The sequence below is a fragment of the Dermacentor andersoni genome, chromosome 7, assembly GCF_023375885.2.
Source record: "Dermacentor andersoni chromosome 7, qqDerAnde1_hic_scaffold, whole genome shotgun sequence".
NCBI lineage: Eukaryota > Metazoa > Arthropoda > Arachnida > Ixodida > Ixodidae > Dermacentor > Dermacentor andersoni.
Window position 1 is genome coordinate 53,766,771 of NC_092820.1, and position 12,571 is coordinate 53,779,341.

The 12,571-nt window shown below is 40.8% G+C and overlaps 1 protein-coding gene and 1 long non-coding RNA gene across 2 annotated transcripts in view; both read left to right on the top strand.

Moving 5' to 3' along the window:
* LOC129385867 (uncharacterized) overlaps window positions 1-12,571 on the top strand; it is a 63,744-nt gene that overhangs the window by 45,780 nt on the left and 5,393 nt on the right. The window lies entirely within an intron of this gene.
* LOC140219256 (uncharacterized) lies at window positions 1,360-12,259 on the top strand. Its single transcript, XR_011895392.1, has 2 exons — window positions 1,360-1,726; window positions 9,067-12,259. It is a non-coding gene; the product is annotated as an uncharacterized lncRNA (long non-coding RNA).

Below are 12,571 nucleotides of genomic sequence, written 5' to 3' on the forward strand. Positions count from 1 at the left end.
GTTATTCAACAGCTGGCGCTGTGCTCTGGATACCTGAACTTGTTTAATGTTTAATTACTTTGCTGCTGTGCCATTGCGTATTGGGTACAGATATTTAGTATTGAATTCTAGGTGCCAAATTCACACAAAGAAGTTGCGCTTTTCAACTCAGGATCATATCACACATCACAGCGTCATCCTATATTGCACGAGTATTAATAACAAAATTTCTGTTGCTGGTGAAAAAAAAAAAGGCAGACCGATCAACCTGTTTTCCAGATATATATCTCTGTTTTCCAGATATATATCAATGTGTCTCCAAAGAACTGCACTTTTTAAAAGAGTTGCTCATTCTCTGTCTACTGTTCGGTGTTGTTAAATGCATGTATGTTGGACAGCATAGTGCTTGGCCTTCAGCTGAAGGTAGTAGTGTAGGTAGTAGGTAGTAGTGTAGAAAGTGGTAGCAGTAGTAGCTTTATGCATGTGCATAAAGCTGCAGTAAGCCAAATGTGAAAAGATAAGGGCTAATACGATACAGCCATGAAGCAAAATTTACACAAGCAAACTGTTTGATGCAATCCCTAGGAAAGTAAGCAAAAATATAAGAATGTGCTTATATGATAAACAGTACCTATGTTTCAGGCGCATGGCCTTCTACCGCCATATTCCATAACAGTTCATTATTTAACACTTTAAAACTACTTGCCCTGTTTATGTCTAACTGCTCTAAATTCGAAAATTTTCATTGATTGCACTATGAAGGTTTTGGCCGTGGCTTAAGTTACTGCCAGAATTAAATTTATAGTTGTGGCCGTCCTATGTGTGATAACAAAAAGCCATTTTAGAACCAGGTGACTGTTATGCAGTATGCTAAGTGTGCGTATTAGAACAGCCACTTATATTTTCATTGTAACCATGTATAAAGTATGTATGTACACATCTCAAAGCCATAGACTGTGTACTCTTAATTGGAGGTGTTATTGTGTGGAGTAGGTTTTTTTGTAAGCATTGTCTAGAATTTGCACTACATTAAGGTGTAGTGAAGCCAAGCGAAAAATATTGACAAGATGGCTAAAGTACATTCTTAAGAGTATTAAGCGCACTTAGATGACTTTACAGCATGTAGTAAAACAAGAATGGGAACTGAAGTGCTTAATTTTTGTTCATTATTACTATATGGCACCAACATGCAATGAAGACAAAAGAGGAAGAGAAGTGAAGTGCACTAAAGGGCAACTCGCTCCTGATGGGAGCTGCATTCACATCTACATGATGCATGCAATCTTTGAGTTATAGCAGCAGCTAACCACCTGTTCACTTTGTTGCACATTTGTATCGTTTATGTCCTAAGTCCGGCCCTGGAAGTGTTAAGGAGTGCCACTTGTGGCATTGGTGCTGCATGCAAGACACCCTTCTAACCACAGGTGTTATGTAAACCTAAGTTCTTTGAAATTCATGTAACCCACAAAAGTTCCATTTGAAAGGATGTGCCATATTTGCCACCATTGCCATGAGTAGCATTGGCGGACAGTCACAGGGCGAGACGTTAACCTTGCTCAGCTATTATGCAAAACTATTTTACATACAAATGTGGTAATTAGTATACATGCCGAAAGCCTCACAGAATAAAATTTTTTATTCGCATCTTACAACGATTGTTATTTTGCTTTAACTCAGGAGGCCTTTCTACCTGCGTTGCATCCTGTGGCTGGACCACTCCAACGATCTCGGCAGAATCGTTACACAGGTGTGTTCTTTTGTGATTCTCAGTACTGATATTTTCTAGTTTACGTTCAATGTAAATGCACAGATCAAATGAAAAGCAGGTTAAAAGATAAGCTCACAGGCACTGTATCCAAATGTTTGTTAGGAAGGAAAATCCTTTTTACAAGTTGTCGTTATAGCAACACAAGAGAGTGTGCACATCACACCACCAGTACCTAGCAAGCAACAGCATTATACCGTAGAAGCCAGAACATCAGGCGAAAACCTGTACTAAACTAGGGACTGTATTAAGACCTTTTCGAGGCTTAAACTATTTCTCGGGTTACTCTGTCTAATTGCTTGAACTGAACTGACGTGTCCTGCAAAACAGTTTGCATTCGCATTTGATACAATCTGCAGCAAAATATAAACAAAGGGCTGCAATACTCTAAGGGCCTACTATTGAAGTTGCAACCAGTCTTCCCAGTGTACTGCAGCCTCAGGAACATGAAATGTGGTACACTGTACCACATGTACACACAACAAATTTTAATCCATGGGCATCTGTATACTGTGCTTGTGCAGGACTGCGCAACTGGCTGTTTATTCGTGAGTGAAACAGCTACGTACATCAAGACTGTATTGGGAAGCCACCATCTTTTTCAGTCAGTGTAACAGTCCATAAACATATAGATTTCCATGAGCATTTTGTCTGCCACACTTTTCTTTGTCGTTTTTTTTGCACTCCAGCTTTGATGGCGGCAAGACACTTCAGGCTGGCTGAAGAGACAGTGGTAGCCTAGTAGGTGGCATCACAAAAGTTGTTATTTTGATTTTTAAGAGCCGACTTGCTTTGGACAATGCTGAATAACACATCAAAAGGCACGGGATTATTGACAAGGTTAGAATGACTTTGAAAGAAGTTTAAGGCTTCTTTTTAACTCTGATCTGTCTGCTGAGACCAAATCATGTCAGCTTTTAATGAAGCAATGTTCAGGTTGGAAAGCTGCAAGGCTGTGTGGGTACTCAAACACCATCATTGCTTCATATAGCTGAAGTTGCTGTGACATCAAGGCAGAAGCAAATGACATGGCAAAGGAAAGGTTGGTCGACAAAGGACTCATTGGCAATTATGTAGGTTCAAGGGCTATTGCACTGAGTAAGAAAATGTGTTCCTGATACAGCGTGAACAGTGTTAATGCTGAAGAACCAACTGGCACCATCTCCCCAGTCCTACACAAGCACGTGCATAGAAAGGGATGCCTGTTGGCCTTGAGGGCCACCACTGGAGGGATCACCTGCTATCGCTATGACATAGAATGTGACATCAGATGACTATAGTTCACACCATTGCTGCAGCTCGCTGGCTGGGCAATTGAAGCCTTGATTGTAAGGATAAAAAGTTTCAATCACAAGGTGGCAATTTAGTTGCCAACTCTTACAGCATGGTTCACTACTCAGTGCTGCAGTGCTGGACGTATTTGACCAAGCCTGGTGCGAGTTCTCATGAGTACCCATGTTCAAGCTGCCGCTAGATACTTAGTTGATAAAGTCACTGAAAATGAAATTTGGTCATCGAAAGAGTCATGAAAACGATGCACACAAGGCTTGTAGCGTGCTTACTTGGTATGACCTCAGTCAGGACACCCTGTGTAGAGATGCTGGCAAAAGTGCAGCAGAAGTGTGGATTGAGGAGACAAAAATATAAGCTGTTCAAGTTCCACATATAACAAACTGATAATAAATCGCCGTTCAGCAAGAACTCCGGCAAAAGGGGCAAGCCGCACTCCCCACAACGAATGCTATAAAAACAGTACTGTTATTGCAGCAAAATTGCCTATAGCTCTTTTGATAGCTTGATAGCTGGTAGCTGGTAGCTACTTGATGGTAGCACTTGATAGCTGGTATCACACAATGTTTTCTATGCCACGGAAATATTCCAGCACGTGGGGGCCACAATTCTCCTAGAGGCCAATACAGACACGGGGTGCCAGCAAGCATGGACTAAAAATTTTTCCATGTGCATTAATGTAGTCTACCACATTTGGTTTTCTTGGGTGCACAGTCATATTGGGGTAACAATTTTCTGCCTGAATATTCATCGCAGGGAGCACTGCAGCCAGCTAAAGCGAGTTTTTTGTTCACACCTTGCCACAGATGCGGCAAGATGTAGACTTGACCCATTTTTCTAGGCACATTTGTTGGGTTCAAGAAAGAACACAGAGTAGCTTAAGAACTTTATTCCTTCTAGATTTAAGGCGTGGGGCCAGGTATTAACCATTGTTTTAAGAATTTTACCAAACCGGGAAAGATTCTTTCTTGAAAGTCTTCTCATATCAGCTTGATACAGTCCCTGGCTTAGTATGGGTGCATGTGCTGTGGCTTTGTTTTAGTCTGTTTAAAAGGTCGTTTTCCTTTTGAGTGTTCCAGTCGCAAAGAAATCACAAATATATTTTGATTTCAGGAACCCTTGTGACATTACACAATTCCTTTACATGTTGCCACCAAGCTTATTTTTTAAACACATGCCTTTCTTTCAGCATGAAAAAAACATCTTAGATGAAACAAGGCAAAAATGGCTGCTTATGCATTTGCACGATATTCCAACTGAGAGGGGTGAAAAGTAATAAAATGTTCTACTTTCATAATTTTTCTACCATTGGCATGAAGCAAATTCACTTTTATCACTAGCCTATTACAGAAACAAAAAATGACAAACTGAGCTTTTAGGGGGCCCTCAGAAGGGCCGAGTCCGTGCGTCTTCTTTTCTAGCGCCATGGCTGTGAGCGCAGCTGAGCACATCTGCAGCCTGCGCACCCTGTTCTAGAGGTGATCTGCTGCGTGTGGAAAGACTAGACGTGCTGATATGGCGTGGTATTATGTGCAGTCTTCCCACGTGTTTAGTACACGGGGTTGCATAATCTGTAGTTTCAGAGATGCATTGAAGTTTGAGACAGACAAAGCATTCGCCTCCACTACCAGCACTTTTCATGATAGTGTCGTTCCACTGTGTGTGGCAGTATCAAAGAGGACAGGGTGGATGCGAAAGCAAGGCTGGGTTTGCTTCATGCTACCTATGTGAAGGTATCGTTAACACACCGTGAAACCGTATCTTTAGTCGCTGACTCTCAAATTCAAAATTCTTTTCTCATTCAGATTTGTGTTTTCTGACTGCGGCCCTTTCCGTGGGAAAACAATCCATTTGCAAATGTACTTATTTGACTAAACGGTCGAATCTGAGTACAACAAACCAAATTGCTGATTTTAGTGCATTCGTTATGTTGGGGTTCCTTTCTCTATGACTCCAGAAAAAGCCAACCATTGTCTGCTCACACTCCGCCGCGCCCGCCCATATAGGAATAAACTTAATTTTGGTTGGCCACGATGCTTATCGGTCTAGTAGCTGTCGTGTGTCCACCCATACACATGTTGGCTTCCCGAAAACTTCAAAGAACAGCTGTATTTTGCATATGTGCATTCACTAATCAAATAAGTACATGTTTGCTAGAATCCCCATAATATTGAGTCAGCTGGTCTGCTTGAAAATGTTCAAAATAGGGCAGTTAGATTTGTAATAGGAAGTCATACTAAAAGGCTTTGTATTACTGAGAGTAAGGGTAAGCTGCAATGGCAGGATTTAAAAGACTGGGAAATCTCTTCAGTTAAAATTATTTCAAGCATATACTGTTCCAAACATGTAGAGATAGAGAAATTCATATCAGGCTATCATCATACCTCACAAGAAAGAGATTACACTAAAAAGGTTTAATAATTTCCTTTTACTTATAGGTGATGCCTCACATTGTTTTTTCCTTATACCAAAGGGACTGCAAGGTTTTTAAGCCTGCAATTGTTTGCATAGTTTTCAAAGACAATTCCCTCCCTGCTTTGTGTGCTTGATTTGAATGTAAGTTACGTTACACAGAATGTATACCCCCCCCCCCCCCCTGCAATGCCAGTACAGGCGAAGCAGGTACTAAATGAATAACCACGAAAGGATTTTGGAGCGAGCAAAAATGGCATGTGCAATAGATATGCGTAGATGTCCCGTTGGTGTTGCTGTCAAACAAGAAATTGGGATATCGAGGAACTGAGCAAAGTGACTACATGTGTGCTTGCCAAACTATAGCTGTCATTTACACCTTGATTGTGACTTAGCTACCAAAAGAAGTTTTTTTGTCTTGTTCTTTTTCTGTTAAAATGTACTTTTTTCTTTGTCTACTTTCGTTTGGGTTTTTGTAGCTATATCGTGCACATGTGACCAATAATGCCGTGTGGAAGTTAGTGGTTGTTGGTATTTCTCACTGCCTGTCATTTGTTCAATGTGTGTACTAAAGTCAATAGAGCACCAACCAGTATAAACCAGTGTGTTGAATTTGTTTTCTTGTTTTAGTACAAATGATCTGACTGGTTATGTGCCCAAATAAACAATTAGATTATGAAAACAAAGTTCATCAGAACATGTCATGCATTTTACTTATAATTACCCTATTTCAACTGCAGAACCCACATATTAAGGCATGTAGATTTAAGTAGAACAAGTCTTTTTGCAATCCTTAGTTCTGAATAGGTGAGAGCAGTGCTAAGGACACAAAGTGAGTCCACATAGATAAATGGCATGGTGCACTGTGCACTGACTAATAATTGATGTGTTTTTGCAACAGACAAGCAAATAAATATCCAGTAATGCCTTGTCAAAGGCACGAAAGCACATAAAGAGGCAGGGGGTGGTCAGATACAAATGTGCCGTGGTTTCAGGTTTGTTAACAAGCATACCACTTTTCTGTAACTTCAGAGAACAGGTGCTGCGCTGACACATTAATGTTTTTTTTCTTGTTATTTTGTGGGATTTGATTAGTTTCTGGGTTAATGGTTGCTGCTTTCGCTAACATGTTGCACTTATGAAATTTGGGCTGTCATCTGCACTGTTTACAGTGTATGTACTCTTATGGTCACATTATAGTGGTGCTTAATCGTGAAGGCTCTCATTCAAATATAAGCTTGTCTGGTCTACATATGCTTTCCTTCATGCCAAAGGAATAAGATATACTATGTTTGTGTCAGAAGGAAAGAAACTGAGACCGGTGTCTATTATTGCACATAAATCTATGCTTAGTTGCGTTAACATTTTTGCATAATTTCAACAACTTATTTAGTGCATTTCTGTAACATTCACACTCTTTCTTATCCACTTAGGTGTAAGGAATAAAGGCAAAAAAGTAAAGCATTGCAGTGGATTTAACTTAATGCTCTTGATTCTTGTTACCTTCTTGATAGCTTTTCTATTTGGAAGAGCATATGTACAAAAGCATGTTTTGACCAAATAGGCTGCTGTTTGGGAGGCTTTGCAAGCACCACTATAACGTGACAAAAGCAATGTGTGGCCATTTGGTTATATAAATTCTGGTGTAATGACACCACAAAAAGTAAACAAAGATATGTATGCACATGACACAAGCACCGGATCTCATTTCAAGCTTTAAAATAAGGAAACAGGCAATATTTATCAACAGGTGGAGACATGATGTGATGATATCTGTTAAAAGAAATTCTTTATGCAGTGCAACTAATGGATCACTGATACATTCGTCATTCTTCTTAAATGTTGCAAGCCACAATTACCTTGCATGTTGTCAGGTCGTAATACCTGGCTACAACGCAAGTTTTGTGGAACACAGGACCGCAGTCACATTCTTTGCAGTATTTAACATTGTGTGATGGAGGATTGTTTCACACGGATGACTCAGACTCCCTCAATTTCCCTGATTTCGCATTAATAGAGCATCCTATCTGTCCAATGTAGGCACGGCTTTATGGTGGCAGCAGACTACACAACGCTTGCGGCCTAGCTCACTAGATGCATATTGTGCTTCAACCACAACCAACCTTTTCCTTTTTTTGGCTTCTGCCTTTTATTACAGCACAAAACTCTCCTAACAAGGGCCTGAGAAAACAATGATTTGTGCAACTAAATTAGGCATGAATATGGAATATAATGAATGAGATGAAGTAAAAAAGTGGCAGTTGTTTCGTATGCATTTGTAATTTTCATGGGTAATTGTGCAGCTGGTCTCTACGGGCAAATTTTTTTTCTGTATGAAACATGTGATGAGAGGTTTGCTCTGATGAGAAAAAAAGACAAGCCAGGAAAACAAATTAATTTGTTGCGTGCAGCACAATTTGCAGGCGGTGCACTGTGCAATGGAGGTTATGTACAGTCATCCATTCCCATCCAGTCATGGTTGCATTGCATACACACATTGTATTAATTTGAGATTGCGGCTAATGAAGTTTGTGTGGAATAACTCTCATTCGCACATAGTGATGCACTGCAAAATAGATTGGTTCGTTCCTGTGTTCATCAAAACTCGTAGCCAGAAATTATGAGCAGATGTACATAAGATAATTAAGCTTTGGCAGATTAGCACGAAAAGGACAAATGCATCAGTCATTCTCAGTTACGTTGCACAAAGAATTTGTTTTTGAATTAATGACATCACTTCCTGTCACTATGTGTTGTATATGTCTGTTTTCTTATTAAAGCGAGAGTTGAGGTTAGGCACTTGTGTCCTGCATGTCTTTGTCTTCGTTTGCTTCTGTGGTGCCATTACACCAGAATAAGTCCATGACAGGAGCTGCCAGTCTATGCAGTTATACTACATTGGGCTCAGTACGCCTGGCGGCCTGAATGTGACGAGTGCGAAGTAGCAGTAAGAACTTCAGAAGGGTAGAATTCTGTGTCGGTGGTGCATATTACAGTATGGTGAAGCGCTATAGATGGAACAGTGTGAGGCGAGACAGATGGGAAAGTGCTACATACAACTGTGAATGTTTACTGGAAAGTTTCGCTGCAGCGGGACAATGCATGCGTTATCCTGGTGCAGCAAAATTTGCCATTGTTCATAGTTGTCAGTAGCACTTGCCCATCTACATTACACTTCACCGCACACTAGTAGCAGTAACAACAGCAACCAACTGACCCGAGCAATAATGAAAGCCCACAGAATTGCCAAATTGTAGGAGAAATGTTTCAGTGTAACACATGTTTTGTTAACTGACAAGCAAATGGCATACATGTCTGCGAACCGATGATCAGATGCATTTTTCATGCACATACATTATTTTGTACAACTGCTTCCTGCTTTGGTTTTTTATGGCTTTTAGGAAGCATTCCAAAGTACTTGACTGTTTGTCTGTTCTAAAATTGAATCTGTTCTCAGCCAGCACTATGTGGCATTACTGCATAAGCCCTTACTTCGTCAGTGTCCTTTGCACTGTTCCCAACTAAATATGAATAACCAAATAACCATGTTTTTAAATTTTCAGATTATGAAGAAAATACTCTTAATATGTATTTCATTAGAAAAATTTTCTCAATTTTAGGAAGAAGTCTGGCTGGCCCCAAGCCTGGTGCAATATGAAGAAGTGGCACTCCACATCAATTCATGTTTACTTGTCGTCATAACCAGTCTGCTAGCTTAATTTTTGGTTCTTCTTATTGAATTCTCAAGAAAGGTCCCAACTCTGTCATTCATTGAAAACAAATTTTTGCACTTGGGGATGCAGCCATGCACAAAGCCTTTGAGCTCATTAATATCTTTATTTTTTAAAGAAAGTGCAGCTTCGGCGTGGAGCAATAGGTTGAATAAGACGAGGGTAAATGAAAAGATGGCGAAATTAGTCATCAACAGTTGTCCAACAAAGGAAGTCTCAAGCTGGAGGCAACATCTTTGCAAGAGAACCAAATGGCTCCAGCCTGAGACATTCGTTGTTCAACCTGGCAAGTCTCCTTCTCGAAATATTTCCTGTAGCCTGAGACCTATATCCATTCCACCACCCTTGACCAACAATACACCTATACATTTGGCAACCCATGGAAAGGTAGCAAATTCACATTCAAGGAAAGGGAATGTAGTGTGCACCCTGGAAGGTAGCATGAACAGTATTTTATTTACTTAATGAAATGCAGATTTGCTATCCAATTACTTTATTTTGATCCCCATTTTATAATTGGACAGCATGGTTCCTCAGAGAGAATAATAATTCGAAGCTCACACAATTTTGCTCCTTTCTTTCCGTTAAATCTGTCCTGGTTGCTACACTATCAGCCCTGTCTGCAATTGCATAGCAGTGTTTTGAGCATGCATCCAAATTCAAAAGAATAGTTAGGCTTCTACCTCAGAATGTTTGCTACTGTGTTGCAGCTCGAATTCTATGTCTAGGTGGTCACTGTGATGCCATGTGCTTTTTAAATAAGACCAATATGCTATTTGAAGGGAAATTAAATGCAATCTCAAATGACCTCAGCACGGGGAATGACACAATTTGAGGTCAATGTGATAAGGAGGATTTGATTTCTGAAAACAAGGCACTTAAACGGGAGAAAGCATGACTAATTTCGTCTAAAGATGCTGCTATTGGATATGATCAGGGAAGGTACTTGTTCGTGGCTGCATTTGCAACATGTTACATTGCTGGCTTTATATATTGCACTGGGTACAGTGAAATGTTGCTGCTTGCACAATATTCAACTAAACATGGTAGCCATGCTAATGTGTCCATGCAGAACACAACTCATCCACTATTATGGACTACAGTGGAATCTCGATAAACGAAAATCGCTTTGAAACTGCCGCTTAAATAGGACACCATCCTGATAATTGGTTGGCTCTCTGCAATGCCTCTCAGTAAATATAATGTCTGGTAAATGGAACCAATTTCCCTGGCACCTTGAGGCTCCATTTAAAGAGCACCCACTGTAAAAATATAGGGGGGATCGTGTTTGGAACTTTCGTAAATGTAGTCTTAAACAAAACCGCATTTCAGTGGGAGTGAAATGCAAAAGCACCCGTGTACTTAGACAGGTGCATGTTAAAGAACCCCAGGTTGTCCAAATTAATTCGTGGTTACTCGCTATGGCATGTGTCATAATCAGAAGGTGGGTTCTGGTTCGTAAAATACAATAATTTTTAATAGCTTGCTCAGAAATCCAGCACTAAATTATGTAGCTTGTTTGTGTGATGAGTCCCAATTTCTTAATTTAGTACTTTGACATTTATCATATTTGTGTGCTAGTCCATGCAAAATACCACTGATCGGCCTCATTATACCAGCCACTGTTAATTAGGAATGGCTTAGTCAAGCAACTTAAACTTACAGCACAAACACCTAAGACGAACCACAAAAGGAAGATACGACACACACTGCTGCTAACAACTTCTTTATTTCTTCGTCGTCGATGCAATATAAACCCTAGGCCACACTACCGCGCAGGCACTCAGATTACATTACAGAGATCTGCCAAATTATCACATACGCAAGCGTAGGAAGTCAAATTCAGATGGATGCAGGGACAAAGATATCTTACTAATGCAATTATCGCCCTGCCTTTCTTGTGTTAGGCCTCTAAGGCAAGCCGCACATGCTCATTCTTGCTTTTGCCAAGAATCGACGTCCCATCAAGTTGTGCCTCACAATTGTTGCAAGAGTTTATATGCGCACCAAGGTGCGCTCCTCTATCTACATTTTTGTTTACTTGTTCCGCATGTTCCCTGAGTCGCTCATTGACGCAATGCCCTATCTAGCCAAGCTATGTCTTACCACTTGAGAGTGAATGGTATAAACCACGCCGACCGCGCACAACACGTATGAAGCATCATGCCGAATTTGGCATCCTCCTCTGCCCTCTCCGCAGGTGCGGGAGCATAGCTTTAAAAGCTTGTTCGGTGCAGAAAACGCCAAAGGAACACTATGCCTGCAAGCAATTTTCTTGAGTTGATAGATGACCTTATGTGTTTAAGGGACCGCGCAGAGAACATGCACAAAAAGTAAACAAATATGTAGATAGAAGAGTGCACATTGTTGCGCATATAAACTCTTGCAAAAATTGTGAGGCACGACTTGATGGGACGTCGATTCTTGGCAAAAGCATGAATGAGCTTGCGCGGCTTGCCTTAGAGGCCTACCACATAAAAGGCAAAATGATAATTGCATCAGTGACATAGCTTTGTCCCTGCACCCATCTGAATTTGAGTTCCTACGTTTGCATATGTGATAATTTGGGAGATCTCTGTAATGTAATGTGTGCGCCTGTGCAGTTGTGTGGCCTAGGGCATATATATGCATCGACGACGAAGAAATAAAGAAGTTGTCAGCGCCAGCGTGTGTCGTATCTGCCTTTTGCGGTTCGTCTTAGGTGTTTGCGCTGTAAGTTTTAAGTTCAGAATTATGTACCAACTAGGCCAAATGAAGTTTTACTCTTAGTCAAGCGAGCTCAATATATAGTCTGTGCAAAAGTGTGGAGTGTCAGTACAAAGTAACAGTTCAAACACATGGCTCTGTAGTTACAGTTCAGTATGAAAGGAGATAAGGTTTCTTAGCATTTCTTTCATTTACTAATTTCATTGTGTTAGGACATGTAGAATACTAGCAACTGGCATGCTTACAATGTACAGTGCTCTTTTTTTAAAATCCAGACAATTGTTTTACTGGGGCAGAAATGTGCTTTCTTTTGGGCCCGGAAGTGAACATATTATATTTCTTACATTTGGTGTAAAATAAATTTTATTCACTGTCAGTGTGTGTCTCGTGCATTTTTCCTTTCAGCAAGCAGCAACTGCTCTCGAAGGCGTTTGCTGGCCTCGGAGGCACTGCCGATAAGCTAGGACGACTGTATAAAAGCTTTGCAAAGAGGGGCTCTGTGATCAGCGAAAGGGAAAAAAAAATGAAGACGTGCGGTGACGGGTTCATTCGCCATTGGACCACGTGTGCGCGTGACTTGGTCGATTCAGCGGTGGCCCTGTGCCGTCGATTGGACCACGTGTGGCGAGACCGCGGCGAAATGCTTCGTGGCGGTACGCCGCGCCTATGCAGCAGCAGACGGAACACC